This window comes from Macaca fascicularis, chromosome 5 (assembly GCF_037993035.2).
Source record: "Macaca fascicularis isolate 582-1 chromosome 5, T2T-MFA8v1.1".
NCBI classification, from domain to species: Eukaryota; Metazoa; Chordata; class Mammalia; order Primates; family Cercopithecidae; genus Macaca; species Macaca fascicularis.
Window position 1 is genome coordinate 95,115,219 of NC_088379.1, and position 16,582 is coordinate 95,131,800.

The following is a 16,582-nucleotide window of genomic DNA, read 5'->3' on the forward strand; positions in this document are numbered from 1 at the left end:
ATGAAAGTCTGCATTCAGGCCGGGCGCGGTGGCTCAAGCCTGTAATCCCAGCACTTTGGGAGGCCGAGACGGGCGGATCACGAAGTCAGGAGATCGAGACCATCCTGGCTAACATGGTGAAACCCTGTCTCTACTAAAAAATACAAAAAATTAGGCGGACGAGGTGGCGGGCGCCATTAGTCCCAGCTACTCGGGAGACTGAGGCAGGAGAATGGCGTAAACCCGGGAGGCGGAGATTGCAGTGAGCTGAGATCCTTCCACTGCACCCCAGCCTGGGCGACAGAGCGAGACTCCATCTCAAAAAAAAAAAAAAAAAAAAAAAAAAAAAAAAAAAAAAAAAGTCTGCATTCAGTAACTCATTTTTAAGTGAGCTAGAGAACAGAAATGAGAAATTAGTATAGTTAAACAAGACTGCATTATTGAGGTGACCACCATTGTTAGTTACCAATGCTTAATCCTTCTGGGATTGTTTGGGGGGACCTTATGAATGTTTCTCTAGACTGTGCATTCCAAATATTAAGGGGAAAACATTTATCTATAGAATTCTGCCTTCATTGGCCCAGGGTAGACCCACAGGTGTTCAATACCTCACACATCTTGGTTGGGCATGCTTGAGTAGGTTCACCTGGGAAACCTATTCTACAGCATTAGAAAGACCCCAGGGCAGAGATTGAGACATACATAGCATTGGCCAATGCAAGTACTGGCAAATTAAACCAGCATGATTTTGGTCTCTTGAATGAAACTCGCCACTCACAACAGTGGCTGAAATAAGAGGTAGAATTGAAAAGAGTATTTAATACAGTTCCTCCCCACAGCATTCATCACAGAATTTCCCTCAAGATGGGGGTCAGCTGCACGTTGGTATACAGAAGTGCTGGATCAGGAAAGTGTGTGGTACTGGCTGATGTGAGGTACTCACAAGTTACAGATGGGGTAAACTGATGGAATCCTGTGGCTGGAATGAAGGCGAGGCTGAAAGAGCATAAAGCTGGACAGAGCTTTCTGACACAAGCACCTACTGTTTGTGTTCAGTTCCAAGGTGAGCAAGTCAAGTTTGTCTGTGCCTTCATGTAATTTACATTCTGATGAGTGAGAGAGATCAAAAACATAAAACAATTGCAATAAGTGCTCAGATAAAGAGGAGGATCTAATATTTAAAAGGCATCAAAATTGTTTAAGGAGAGGAGGAAACTAGCCATATGAAGAAAGGTAGACAAGCATTCAATCCTAACCCTTTTCTTTTCCACTGGACTACTAGAAATGTACCTATTTAGTCTTGAAATAGCACATTTTCTTACTCTCCGTCTCCTTCACCTTTGTGTTTTCCATACACTTAGGGCAACTAGGCAAGCTTTTGTCACTTACTTAGAGTCAGCATTTCTATTATAAGTCCAACAGAGGACTCTTGACAATATTTACTTGAAACCCGAAGCTATAAAGTCATTAAGTGTTGTGAATAGCTCTGAACATTTTGGCTTTCCTCCAACATACTCTCCTCCTACTAACAGGGAGGAATTACAAAGCAAATAAGACAACAAAAGGAAGGGCATTCATCTTCATGACCACTGACATTTTCCAATCATTCAATATCCCCAATGGGACAATGGGTTGGGGTATATGCATATATATAAAAACAAAATTCTCCACTGTTTTTCTTTTTCTAAGGAAGGTTTAAAGTCAGCATATTTACCCACTTAGCTATGTTCATCCTGCCCTTAATGCCTTTAGGAATCTGCACTAGTAAATCACTAAAAACAGTATTTTCATTTAAATTGTTACATCATAATTCTGTTTCTAATCCTTGAATACACAGCAGCAGCAGACAGAATCTGGTTTATCTGACCTGGTGACCCTCACTGGAAAGCTCATTTAATATAACCCACCTCATTTTGATTATAGTACTTTGCTAATTTGAAATTCCACCTAGTCAATTAATGCAGCTTGTGGTATCTGTAGAAAATCATGAACCCATGGTTACAATTTTAATTATAACATACATTTTACAGATCTCAGCCATCCATCTCCAAGGACATTCTCCTTTGTATAAAGTGTCTTAAAACTGGGCTGCTTCCTTTGACTTAATATTGCCTTCTTGAAATGTAATGAATACCTTTTGGTGACAGGATCTCTTTCCCAGTCTGCACTGATGAGAATTATGAACTGTACTAAGAGGTATTTTGCTAAACACAGGTACAGGAGTAAATGTGCCTTTTATAAAATGTCAGGACGTGGCATTTTTGAAACACTATATGAACTTGGTGTCTAATAAGCTAACATAAAAGTCTTTTAGAGAAAAGAAAATATTGACAAAAAAGTGAAAAAATAAGGTGTATTATTCATAAATATGTGTAACTGTTTCTAAGATTTTTGTAAACATAAAATTATAAAGGATATTATCACAGCCTTTAGAACATTAACCAAGAATAAGGACAGTAATTGCAAAAAGCATAAAAGAAAGGAAATCTAAAAGTCTTCAAATTTTGGTTTCTGTGATTTTCTGGTATTATGATTGAGTAAGAAATAATATAACTGATACTGTCTTATATGCAAAAGATAGTGTCTTATATGCAAAAGTATGTGAATTGGTGTCCAAATTTTATTTCCTAGTTTTTTAACCTCTAAAAGATACCTAATATATTTCAGTTCTGACAAAAATATAGCATATTCAAGGTTATTGTAAGAAAATAAGCTTTGACTTCAGGCATTACATATATATGAGGCAATTAACTTATAAAGCTATGAAAGAATGCTGAGAGCTAGCGTCTGCATTGTCAAGCCAGGAAATAAATATAGTAGCCATTGTGATAGATTCATGTGTGATCTCATGACTACAATTTATTTACCAATTAATGTGCTCTGTTGTAAAGTTACACCCATGTTCCACTTGATGGCTCGGAAAGAAAGATGTTAGCCAAGAGTTTCAATGTGTCATTTTTAAGATTTCAGGCCCTGGACCCAGTTTGTTTCAGTTCAAATCCCAGCTCTGCCATTCATTAGCTGTATGACTTAGAACAATTGATTTAACCTCTCTGTGGCTCAGTTTTTTCCTCTCTAAAAATAAATGTAATAATGGTGTCTACCTAAAAGGTTTGTAGCATTTAAAAAATGCATAGTAAGCACTCAGAACAGTGTTAAGTCTCAAATATTATCTATTATTAATATTGTCTTTATTGTTATTACCCATAAGGCATTTCTGGAAACAACTAGGTCTTTCTCATAAATGTTTTTGCCAATTTCTATCATGTGCCAGTGTTATCATATGCTGTTTGCTCCGTGGGAAAAGAAGAGAAGGAGACAGAGTGAAAGGGAGGCTGAGAACTGTGGAAGTTAACCGGTTCACATCAGGTATGATAAGTGCTTCTGCTGACACTAAATAACCTTCCACCAATAATATTTTTCTATGTCTCTTTGTTAATTCCTTCAGTTACTGACTGGGGCCTCACGTAAGTATATTGATTTCATTATTTGAATAATATAATTTTGCTGCCTTATCAGTGAGGCAGGAGATAAAATCCAGGAAATTCTCAGCACTGTATCAGCCTAGGCAAGCACACTGATGGCTTTTAATAAGCACTTACAAATGACTGGAGCCTTATACTTTCAGGGGGATATTTTTGAGTAAGTTGCCACTCCCCCACAATAGTCCTCTTCCTCAGTCTGCTTGGCATCATGAAGACAGAATCATGATCTTCACACATCATTCCCCTTCTGAATTGCCATACCTTTGCAAATAGAAGTTCAAGGCCTCAGGGAAGAAAAAAATATACATTATTTAGGAAAGGAGTTGGTATTGGCAAAGAAAACAAAATGATAAAAATTAAAACCCAAAGATGGGTATGCTTAGAACTTTAATGCCTAAACCCAAATTATTTGTTAAGCTGAAACAGCAGATTTTTATGAATAAATTATAAATTTCAATTTGGATATGTTGAATTTAAAAGAACTAAAGGACTTTGATATGATTTGGATTTTTATCCCCACCCAAATCTCACATCAAATTGTAGGAGGGACCCTATTAGAAGTGATTGGATCATAGGGACAGATTTTCCCCGTGCTGTTCTTCTAACAGTGAGTTCTCATGAGATCTGATGGTTTAAAAGTGTGTGACACTTCCACCATAACTCTCTCTCTCTTCTGATCCACCATGGGAAGATACACCTTGTTTCCCCTTCGCCTTCTGCCATGATTGTAAGTTTCCTGAGGCCTCACCAGCCATGTGGAACTATGAGTCAATTAAACCTCTTTCTTCATAACCTACCCAGTCTCAGGTAGTTCTTTATAGCAATGTGAGAACAAACTAATACAGAAAATTGGAACAAGGAGCAGATTATTGCTATAAAGATACCCAAGTATGTGGAAGCAACTTTGGAACTGGGTAATGGGCAGAGGTTAGAATACTTTGGCAGGCTCAGAAGAAGACAGGAAGGCGAGGAACGTTTGGAAATTCCTAGAGACTTGTTGATTGTTTTTCACCAAAATGCTGATAGTGATATGGAGAATGATGTCTAGGTTGAGGTGGTCTCAGATGGAGATGAGGTATTTATTGGAATCTGAAGCAAAGGTCATTCTTGCTATGGTTTAGCAAAGAGACTGGCAGCATTGTGCCCCTGCTCTAGTGATCTGTGGAACTTTGAACTTGAGAGAGATAATTTAGGGTATCAGGCACAAGAAATTTCTAGGCAGCAAAGCATTCAATGTGTGGCCTGACTATTTCTAAAAGTGTACTGTTATACATGTGGACAAAGAGATGGTCTAAAATTGGAACTTATATTTAACAGGTAAACAGCATAAAAGTTTGGAAAATTTTCAGCCTGATGATACAGTAGAGAAGAAAAACCCATTTTCTGGGAAGAAATTCAAGACAGCTGCAGAAATCTGCATAAGTAAAGAGGAGCCCAATGTTAATAATGAATGCAATGAGAAAAATGTCTCTAGGGCATTTCAGAGACCTTCACAGAAGCCCCTCTCATCATAGGCCTGAAGGCCTAGGAGAAAAAAAATGGTTTCATGGGCCAGGCCCAGGACCCAGCTGCTCTGTGCAGCCTTGGAACATGGCACCCAGTGTTCTAGCCACTCCAGCCATGGCTAATGGTATAGCTTAGTCCATGGCTTCAGAAGGTGCAAGCCCCAAACCTTGGCAGCTTCCATGTGGTGTTGGGCCTGTGGGTACATAGAGGCAAGAGTTGAGGTTTGGAAACCTCAGCCTAGATTTCAGAGGATGTATGGAAATACCTGGATGTCCAGGCAGAAGTCAGCTGCAGGGGTGGAGCCCTCATGGAGAACCTCTACTAGGGCAGTGTAGAGGGAAAATATGGGGTCAGAGACCCCACACAGCGTCCCCACTGGGGCACTGCCTAGCAGAGCTGTGAGAAGAGGATCATTGTCCTCCAGACCCCAGAATGGTGGTAGATCCACCAACAGCTTGCACTGTGAGCCTGGACAAGCCACAGGCATGCAGTGTCAGCCCATGAAAGCAACTGGCTGGAGCTGTATCCTGCAGAGCCACAGGGGCGGATCTGCCTAAGGCCTTGGAAGTCCACCTCTTGCATCATCATGCCCTGTATGTAAGACATAGAGTCAAAGGAGATTATTTTGAAGCTTTAAGATTTAATGACTGCCCTGATGGGTTTCAGACTTGCATGGGCCTGTAACCCCTTTGTTTTGGCCAATTTCTCCCATTTGGATTGGGACTATTTACCCAATGTCTGCACAACCACTGCATCTTGGAAGTAACTAGTTATTGATTTTACAGGCTTATAGGCATAAGGGACTTACTTTGCCTCAGATAAAACTTTTGGATTATAGACTTTTAAGATGATGCTGAAATGATTTAAGACTGGGGCTGTTGAGAAGGAATAATTGTAATTTGCAGTGTGAGAAGGACAGGAGATTTGGGAAGGGTCAGGGGCAGGATAATGTGGTTTGGATTTCTGTCCCTGCCTCAATATCATGTTGAATTGGAGGAGGGGCCTGGTGGGAGGTGGCTGGATCATCAGGACAGATTTCCTTCTTGCTGTTCTTGTAATAGTGAGTTCTCCTAAAATTTGATGGTTTAAAAGTGTGGGACACTTCCCCCTTAGCTCTCTCTCTCTTCTGCTTTGCCTTGGGAAGATATGCTTTGCTTCTCCATTACCTTCCGTCATGATTATGTTTCCTGAGACCTCCCCAGCCATGCAGAACTGTGAGTCAATTAAACCTCCTTCTTCATAAACTGCCCAGTCTCAGGTAGTTCTTTATAGCAATATGAGAATGGATTAATACAGATTTAATGTTCCCTTATGCTCTTGTACATGGGAATATCCACACACCAGACACCCTGAAGTTCTCATCACTCCTGAAAATGCCATTTTTTATCCCTTGCCTGGTATTCTTGTCCTTGCATAGTGAAGTATCTAGATTGCCCCTCAGATCTGTGTTCAGATTGTACTCCCTCAATGAAACCATTTATCATTTCCCCTGCAAATTGAGTTCCACTTACAGTGTGTTCCCTCTACACTGTTAATATGCTACAGTATTTATTATATTATACTGTAATTTTCTATTTACGTGTCTAATGAATAGATGGCTATTGACAAAACTCTCTAATTTCAAATCTGTTTTCTTTTCAAACATGTGATATATGTGTGTTAAGTAAATCCAGAGTCTATTATAAATCACTCTCTCACCCCTATCGCTCACTTCATAGGAAACTAGTTGTCAGTATTTTGGATGTTTTTCCAAAGATCTCTCTCTCTGATATATCTGTGTGCATGTGTGTGCACAAATGTGTGTAGGAATCCCCCATATATTTTTTAATTAAAGGTGATATAATAATCTCTACACATTATTGTGTACCTTGATTTCTTTTTCTTAACAATATACCTGGCACATTGCTCCTTATCAATACTTCTAGATCAGTTTTATTTGTTTCTTAAAATTGAAGAATCTTTTCTATGTTTGCCTCTTTCCTATTTATTATTGTTTAAATATGTTGCATAAAATTTATCCTGGTAGCCATTTTTCAGTGTACAATTTAGTAGCATTAAGTGTATTAAGTATATTCATAAAATTTATCATTGTAACTATTTTAAGTATATAATTTAGTGGCCTTAAGTGTATTCTATCACAACTATCCATTTTCAGAACTTTTTCATAATCTCAAACAGAAACTCTGTTACCGATTAAACAGTAACTCCCCATTTCCTTCTTTCCTTAGCCCTGGTAACCTCTGTTCTACTTCCGGTCTCTATGAATTTGCCTATTCTAAGTGTCACATGTAAATAGAATCATTCAATATTGTTCCTTTTGTCTGGTTTATTTCACATGACATAGTGTTTTCAAGATTCATCCATGCTATAGCATGTATTGGAAATTAATTCCTTTTTATGGCTGAGGAATATTCCATTGCATGTCTATGTGACATTTTTGTTCATTCATCTGTTGATGGACACTTGGGTGTTTTCCACCTTTTAGCTGTTGTAAATAATGCTGCCATAAACAGTTTTGTACAAGTATCTCTTTGAAATGTTGCTTTCAGTTCTATCGGGTTTATACCTATGAGTAGGATTGTAAAATCATATGGCAATGCTACCTTTAACTTTAAGAAGAACCACCAACTGTTCTCAACAGTGTCTGCAGCACTTTACATTCCCACCAACAATATATGACATGAAGCTTCCAATTTCTCCACATTCTCACCAACACTTGCTTTTTCTTTCTTTTTTTTGTAATAGCCATTCAATATTTATAATATTTATATATTATATGTAATAGTATTTATAATATGTATATATTATATAAATATTATTTATAATATTTATATATTATGAAATATATAATATTGTATAATTACATATGTATTTATATATATAGTGTGTGTTTATATATGTCCTAAATTTTTTAAAGAAAAATATATGTATACATATATATATTTATTTATTACACTTTGGAAGCTTATAGATATTTTCTCTTTGCCTCTAATGTTCTTAAATCCAAAAATGATGTAATTTATTGTTCTTTATTTCTGGAAAATTTTATTGAATTATACTTAAAGCTTCTTTTCTGCATTTTACATTTTCTCTATTTGTATTTATATATAAATATATACATTTTATATTATATATATTTATATATAGTATGTTTATATATGTATATACATAGTGTTTACATATATTTTGTGTGTATATATTTGGTGTTTATATACATTTATTTGTGTGTATATATAAAATACATATATATATATTTTCGTCTATTTGTGGAATTTTCATTACTTTGATGTTAGACCATTGAGATGAGTGTTCTTTAGTATTTTTTTGGTTTCATTTATTTTGTATACTTACCTATTTCTTTTCTATTATTCACGAGATTTCCTTTGTCATTCAAAATTTTCTTTGAATTTCTTTATCTCTGCTATCATGTTCTTAATTTTCAAGAACTCTTTCTGTTCAATGAATCCTATTATGATTTCATGAATGAAATGGCTTTGCTAATCTTTATAAGGATACTAATAATCTTTTAAAATATTTTATTTAATAGTTAATGTTTAACTATTAAATATTATACATGTTCTTTTTGTGTTATATTCTCTTCTCTTTTGTTTCTTGTTGTATTTTTCCTAGTCTTTCATGTTAGGGGTTTTGCTCAGCTAACAAATTTGGCTCTGGTAATTCTTACATTTAAAATTGGGGGATGAAAGCTAATTATAAATATCAAGTATGTGGATAAAGATTTGAATTTGACTTTCATTATGGTAGCTGGTGGTTTGCTGGGGAAACCCCATTTGCCAGTATCTTTAATTTTCTACTTTTAGGCTAGACAGGGTCCACAGAGCAGGTGTCTACAGATTTTGCCAGCATAAAAAAGGGTCTATTGTGAGAAGAGGGCTTATGTGCCAGTATTTCAGCTTTCAGTCTTCATATATATTCACCAAGCTCATCATTTTATTATGGTGTTTGTACTTGATTTCATGTGCTCCTTTGATACACTTTTACTGTTTTTCACTTTGCCCTGTGCTCTGGGAAACTGATCTGTATGTACTGCGTTATGGACTCAATGTGTCCCTCCAAAATTTTTATTTTGAAGCCCTAACTACCAATGTGATGATATGTGGAGGTAGGGTTTTGGGGAGATAATTATATTTATATGAAATCATGAAGATGAGGCCCCATGATGGGATTAGTGTCCTCAAAAGAGCAGGAAGCAAGACCAGAGCATTCTCTCAGTCTCTCTCTCTGTCTCTTTTCTCTCTCTTTCTGTAATGTGAGGACAGAGAAGCAAGAAAGCGATTCTGTGCAATCCAGGAAGAGGGCCCTCACCAAGAATCAAATCTTTTGGCACTTTGATCTTGAACTTCCCAGCCTCCAGAACTGTGAGAAATAAATGTCTTGTTTAAGCCACCCAGTCTGTGGTATTTTGTTATGGCAGCTCAAACTGACTAAGATTGATCGCATCAATTAGGCTCCCTTGCCCTCTGTTTTCCGGTTGGCTTTGGCCATTGGAAGTACCATTAGGAGAGAGAAATCAAGGTATTTCCCAGTTTCCTTCCAGCCTACCCACAGATTGGCCACAACTGTCTTCTCCTTCTACTTCTTCAGTTCTTGTCCAGAAGTCACCTCCTCCAGTTCTTTCTCCACACAGCTAAATACTTCCTTCTCTTTCCTTTTTGGGCCTAGATGTGATAGCAGCTTTCTTTGTGCTGTAAGGAAAGAGGTACAAGACAAGAACAAGATGCATAGAAAGGAAGATCAAGCAACAACATTTTAGAAGCTAGAAATTAGACAGCCAAATGGAAATTGATTAGAAAGCCTAAAAAAGTTGGTTTATCATATCTGGAGGAAGCTGAAAACTAACTTTATCTACCCTGTTACAAATCTATAGATGCTTCAGCATTTTTTTAACCCACAGCTTTGTAAGTAGTACCTCCTTAAAACTCTCTTCAGTCACACCTTTTTAACATACTGTCTTCTTGACTGTCATGGCAATGGCTGAGTCAGCATTCACGTTTCCAACAATGCTTGGAATTTCTAATCCATAGACCCTCTGTTTTTCTATCTTCTATGGGAATAAATCTAACTGTTTCACTAGGAAGAAAAGGAACATTTATATATTTGTGTGGCATTGGAGAAAGGATCTAGAATTTTAACCACTTCTTAAAAGGTTTTTAAGGAATCTTTCTGATTTTGATATGCTTTCATTTTCTCCTCAATTTCCTGGCATTATTAGTCCAGAGCTCTTTGAGTTTTATTTTTTTCAATGTAGATAGAGTTAATCCTAAGCTTTCTAAAAGTAGTATCAAAATTCATAGGTTAAGATGAAGTGTTGATTCAGGGTGTATTTTTCTTCTTTCCAATGATTTCAATGTGCTTTTAAATTTTTTCTCATGTAGTTAATGTACCTATTTTATATTGAGTATCAAAAAATAGCAATATTGGATATCTTTGTGGTTTTAGGTTTGTTGTTGGTTATTTTCTGCCGACTCATATATGGTGGCTTTTTCCCTTACGTATGTCCTATGATTTTGCTTTTTAAAATTGTGACCTCTTATTTGTTGCAATTCTATATGTGTAAATTTTACAAGACTTTCACTGAAGATGTATTCTTCTAGAGAGCATTGGTTTCTCTTTTTATCAATTGCCTGATTGCTCTAACAACCAGACTTTGCTTATATCAGATTGTGTCCGTGCTTGTTAAAATTTTATGGGATGGGATTATTGATATAATCCTTTAAATGAAATTCAGTCAGATTATCATTGTTTTGTCTACATGATAAAGACTCCTTTTTACTTAAACTATTGCAAATTTTTAGTAGAATAGATAGGATTTAAATGTCACATAGCTAGTCTTAGTTAAAGTATGACAGTTTCTTAAAAATGTTAAAGAATGCATTTGTAAGTGCAACATACATACTATTTTTCAGCATTCTTTACCTTTTAGAAAAATTATAATCAATTTTTCTTATGAAATTTTTAGAACAAAAGAATTTATTGTCATTTTCAAGACTAACTTACTCTTATAGTATATCTAGTTGTTTAACTAGTAAGTTGCAATATTTAAAATAAAAGTTTTGTTATTTTCCAGTATAGGTAGGCTGTCCTTCATATAAGTAGACTGACAATTATTTTGTTGGTTTGAAAGAGAACAGAAATCTAGGGTGGGATAAACTGACTCCAGGTTGATTGAGAAGAAAAACTTCAAGAGAAACTCTAGGTGATTCCCATGCTGCCACAAAAGAAACAAGAGAGAAGGCACATGTGACAACATTGTATAAAGAAAATGGATTGTGGCATCTCCAGTTTGTCTTATAGCGGTGACCAAGGGGTAGATAACCTAGTAAATCATTCACCAGCTGACCCATATAATAGATGGCAGATTTATCTGTGGATTTCAAAATTCAGGAAAGTGATGGCCACACTTAAGTATCAGGGGAAAGCCAGAAAGCAGAAGTACTGAGCCAAGTGTCCAGTGGCCACTAGTAAGAGATATGACTCAAGATGAGACCCAGGTTCTTCAGCCACCATGAAGTGAGAGGTCTCTGTAAATGATGATACTGGCAACTATGTTGTTTGGAGTTTGTCTTAGTCCATTCAGGTTGCTATAACAAAATATCATAGGCTGGATGGCTTATCAACAACAGATATTTATTTCTTATACTCTGGAGGCTGGGAAGTCCAAGATCAAGATGCTGCTGGCAGATTCAATGTCTGGTAAGGGCCTACTTCATCATAGACAGCTGTCTTCTTCCTGTAACCTCACATGACAGAAGGGAAATGGGGTTGCCTTCAGCCTCTTTATGAAGGCAGTAATCCTACTCATAAAGGCTCTGCCTCTGTGACTTAATTGTCTCCCAAAGGCACAACCTCCTTGTACCACCACTGTATTAGTTCATTCTCACACTGCTATAAAGTACTACCAGAGCCTGGATAATTTATGAAGAAAAGTCATTTAATTGATTCACAGTTTCACAGGCTGTACAAGAAGGATGACTGGAAGCCCTCAGGAAATTTACAATCATGATGGAAGGCAAAGGGGAAGCAAGCACATCTTACCGTGGTGGAGCAAGAGGGAGAGAGAAAAAGTGAAGAGGGAAGTGCTATACACTTTTAAACAACCAGATCTCATGAGAACTCACTCACTGTCACCAGAATAGCAAGTGAAAATCCACCCCCGTGATCCAATCACTTCCCCCCAGATTCCTCCCCCAACATTGGGGATTATCATTTAATGTGTGATTTGAGTGGGGAAACAGAGCTGAACCATATCAATCACCTTTGGGGGTAGGATTTCAACATATGAATTTTGAGGGGACACCAGCATTCCAAATATAGTAGAGCCATTTTGCACTTTGCTTTATTACGCATCCTGTCTTCACACTGTTTCATATTTCAGGGAGCTGACCTCTGCAGGAGGCTTCTGCCTCAGGCTTCTGCATCGGCTGTCATCCGGATCAACTTGACCAACTCCCCTTACTAGAGTTGTGTTCCAAATTAAAGGGAGCTACAATATCATGACTCAAATAGCATTCCATCTTTTGCTTTTCTCTTCTTTGTTAAGATCAGACCATCCCCCAGCTCCCTCTTCCCTACCTTCATGTATGTCAGGATATTTACATAGATCTATTTCAAATGGGATGCCATTTAAGACTTGAATTTCAGACTGCTGTTTTGGAACAAACCTAGTTAGTGCTCTAGATTCCTCCTCCATTGGTTACTGCATAAGTTCTAGTGTATCACATAAGCACATTTTTAGAGTGTATTATGTATGGTGCAAGTACAGGAAGTAACTCTTATATGTAGGATGAAGCTTTTTTTTTTTTTTTTTTTGAGGCGGAGTCTTTCTCTTTCGGCCTGGCTGGAGTGCAGTGGCAGGATCTCGACTCATTGCAAGCTCCGCCTCCCGGGTTCACACCATTCTCCTGCCTCAGCCTCCCGAGTAGCTGGGACCATAGGCACCCGCCACCAAGCCCGGCTAATTTTTTTGTATTTTTAATAGAGACGGGTTTTCTCTGTGTTAGCCAGGATAGTCTCGATCTCGTGATCTGCCCGCCTCGGCCTCCCAAAGTGCTGGGATTTACAAGCGTGAGCCACCGCGCCCGGCCAGAATGAAGTTTTAAAATCTTTAATGTCACAGAGGTAACAACAAGTCCCAGAGGGGCAGCCCAGGGTGCAGGTCAGTAAGCCACAACAAAAGTACAGTCACTGGCAGACTAAGAAAGCCTAGTGGGTTTAACAGAAAGACTGAAGTTTAGTGTAGTTGAGGCACACCATGAATCCTGGGTAATTTAAACTGAGTTAAGGACAGCAAAATTTAACCAATATTCTAAAAGCCGATGAAACTAAGCCTTTTGATAGAAGTATTCGCTGAAGAACAGGCAAGGTAGTTTGAGAAAGGTGGAAACGAACGAACACTCTGGGAATTGGCTAGAATAATGTCAAATAATTTTGAAATAATTGAGATCTTTAGCTTTCATGAATTTATATACAACCAGTTTAGAGTAATACAAATAAATATGTGTGAAATTCAAACAACTGATTGATTGAGTGCAAGATAAGCCGCTTGTCTGAAATGTTGAGTATTTCGATAATTCTTAAAGCTGCTCTCTGCAAAGACTGAGAGAGCTGTGCTAATTTTTCCCTTAGATAAAGACCTGCTGTTTTGCTCATAATTGCAATCTTTGACTCCATGGAGGAAAGGTTAGCTACCTTGTGAATGATTTTCTTCCCCTTCCCAAATAAGCAGGCCAATTAATTATATCTAAGCATTATGGGAAAAGCCCCTCCTAAGGGAAACTGAGCCCATTCTTTAAATTGTCATCTGAGTGAATGTAATTCATAATTGCACATTTATCTTTGATCTTTTAATTATTACTGAGGTTAAGTCCCATTCTATTTGATATGCTATATATATGTCTTATTATTTTTACTTTTATTCTACATAATCTTTGCTTAGCTTCTTGCTGACCACAAAGCTAAAATTAATCTATCTTTAGTCATCTTATACTTCTGTTTATCTTTTCTTTTGCTATTTGATATTTGATAAAACTTGATGAAATACGATATAAAGATGCATTACCAAATAACATGGTTTTTCATCAAATGACTTTTTTTTCCTGAAAAATTAGGAATTCTAGAAGTAAAAGTCTTATAAGTCTTCAAGTTAATCCAGTGCTTAGGGACCCTGAGTATTGAAAAATGTTATGTTTCATTTATTCATTCATCCCCACTCGTCTCCCAAAATATTTAAATGACTTTTCAGCTTTATAAATGATTTAGTGCTTTGTGCCTTGTTTGGAGATTTACCTCCATCTAGGAGGTAATTAGCATTTTTAGGGAGACTGATTTTTGGCCTGGCGATTTTTTTACTCATTGTGGACTTGTTAACACTTCATGTGGCTCAGATTCAAAGTACTGATGTTTACAGGAGGTACATGGACGTGTGTTAATAATAGCCATAACTGGTATTACAGAGAAGAAGGGGCAACAATTCAGGCCACAATGACTCTGTTTATAATGATAAGAAGTGAATTATTATACCACAACATTATGTATGATGTTAGGGCATAAATTATTAAAATGTCCTAAAAACTCATCAGCTACCTCAGATAATGAGCAATGAGACACCACTGGAAAACTGATGAACAAATGAATTAACTAAGTATGCTACTCTAGAGTAAAAGCTTGGCCAGCTTTGCAGAGGTTCACATTTATGCGGCAGAATCATCAACTTCTGGAAAAGGATGTTTCTAGAATTTCCTACTCATTCATAAATATCTTGAAAGAATTTTGATGTAAAATTCTAATTATTATTGTCAATAACATTTACTATAAAACCTTTGAAAACTTACTTTTAATCTTTTTTTAAATTTACTTTTAAAATCTTTTTTTAAATTTCACTTTTCAAATCTTTTTTTAAAATTTAATCATATGTGGTAGACATATTTCCATTTTGAAAGAAGTAATCTAACTTACAGTTTTTAAAAAATAATCTTTATTTTTGGCTGGGCGCAGTGGCTCATGCCTGTAATCCTAGCACTTTGGGCGGCCAAGGCGGGCGAATCACAAGATCAGGAGATCGAGACCATCTTGGCCAAGATGGCGAAACACATCTCTACTAAAATACAAAAAATTAGCCGGGCCTGTAATCCCAGCTACTTGGGAGGCTGAGGCAGGGGAATCGCTTGAACCTGGGAGGTGGAGGTTGCAGTGAGCTGAGAGTGTGCCACTGCACTCCAGCCTGGCTACAGAGCAAGACTCTGTCTCAAAAAATAAAAATAAAAATAAAATAAATAAACTAACTTTATTTTTTATTTTTAAACTTTTTTTGATTTATAGAAAACTGTGAAAATAGTACATTGTTCCTGTGTACCCCATCCTCATTTTACCATTTTATTAACATTTTACGTTACTCTGGGTCATTTGTCATAATTAGGGAACTACTATTGCTACATTATTACTAATTAAGTCCACACTTTATTTACATTTCTTTGATTTTTACCTAATGCTTTTGTTTTTTGTTCTGGAATCCCATCCAGGATGCCACATTGTGTTTCGTCATCATTTCTTCTTAGCTTTTTTTTGCTATGGGAGTTTTACATATTTTCCTTGATTTTGATGACCTTGACAATTGTTTCAAATGCTGGTCTGGTATTTTGTAGAATGTTCCTCAGTTGAAACTTGCATTTATTTTCTATTAGATTGGGATAAGCGTTTTTGTAAGGAAGAGATCAAAGTTAATTCTCATTCCTTCTTATCAAGGGTAGCTAATAGCCCACATGACTCATCACAGCTGATGTTAACCTTTGTCACCTGGTTGAGGTAGTGTTCGGTTTCTTCCTTGTAAAGTTACTTTTTACCCCTTTTCAGTCTGTAGTCTTTGAAAGGTAGTCACCATGCACAGCACGTGCATATAAGGAGTGAGAAATTATATTCTCCCTCCTTGAGAGTGAAGTATCAGGTGAAGAATACACATAAATTGTTTGCAGTTCTCCTGCATGGAGGATTTGCCTTTTCCAGCCTCCCATTATGTTTTTGTTGCTGTTGTTGTTGTTGGGTTTTTTTTTTTTTTTTTTTGAGACAGCCTTGTTCTGTCACCCAGGCTGGAATGCAGTGGCACGATCTTGCTCACTGCAACCTCTGCCTCCCGAGTTCAAGTGATTTTCCTGCCTCAGCGTCTGGAGTAGCTGGGACTATAGACATGCGCCACCATTCCTCACTAATTTTTTGTATTGTTAGTAGAGACAGGGTTTTGCATGTTGACCAGGCTGGTCTTGAACTCCTGGCCTCAAGTGGTCTGCCCACCTCAGCCTCCCAAAGTGCTGGGTTTGCAGGCGTGAACCACCACGCACAGCCCATTATGTATTTACTTAGTCATTTATTTATATCAATATGGACTCATGGCTATTTATTTTACACTTCGAGTGATAATCCAATACCACTTTACTTATTTGTTGCTCAAATTATTTCAACTTTGGGCCAGATACAGTAGCTCATGTCTGTACTCTCAGCACTTTGGGAGGCTGAGGAGGGAGAATTGCTTGAATCCAGGAGTTCAAAACCAATCTGGTCAACAGAGCAAGATTCTGTCTCTACAAAAAACTGAAAAATTA

At 37.1% G+C, this 16,582-nt stretch overlaps 1 long non-coding RNA gene across 2 annotated transcripts in view; it reads left to right on the forward strand.

Moving 5' to 3' along the window:
• Nucleotides 1-812: 812 nt before the first annotated feature.
• The window catches only part of LOC135970802 (uncharacterized), a 30,000-nt gene continuing 14,230 nt past the window's right edge, over nucleotides 813-16,582 (forward strand). The window contains exons 1-2 of one of the 2 annotated variants that reach the window (XR_010586649.2): nucleotides 813-1,042; nucleotides 3,254-3,811. This is a non-coding gene — a long non-coding RNA (uncharacterized lncRNA). Of the gene's footprint in view, nucleotides 1,043-3,253; nucleotides 3,812-16,582 lie in introns of those variants that run through there. The other variant, XR_010586650.2, reaches the window with a different exon arrangement.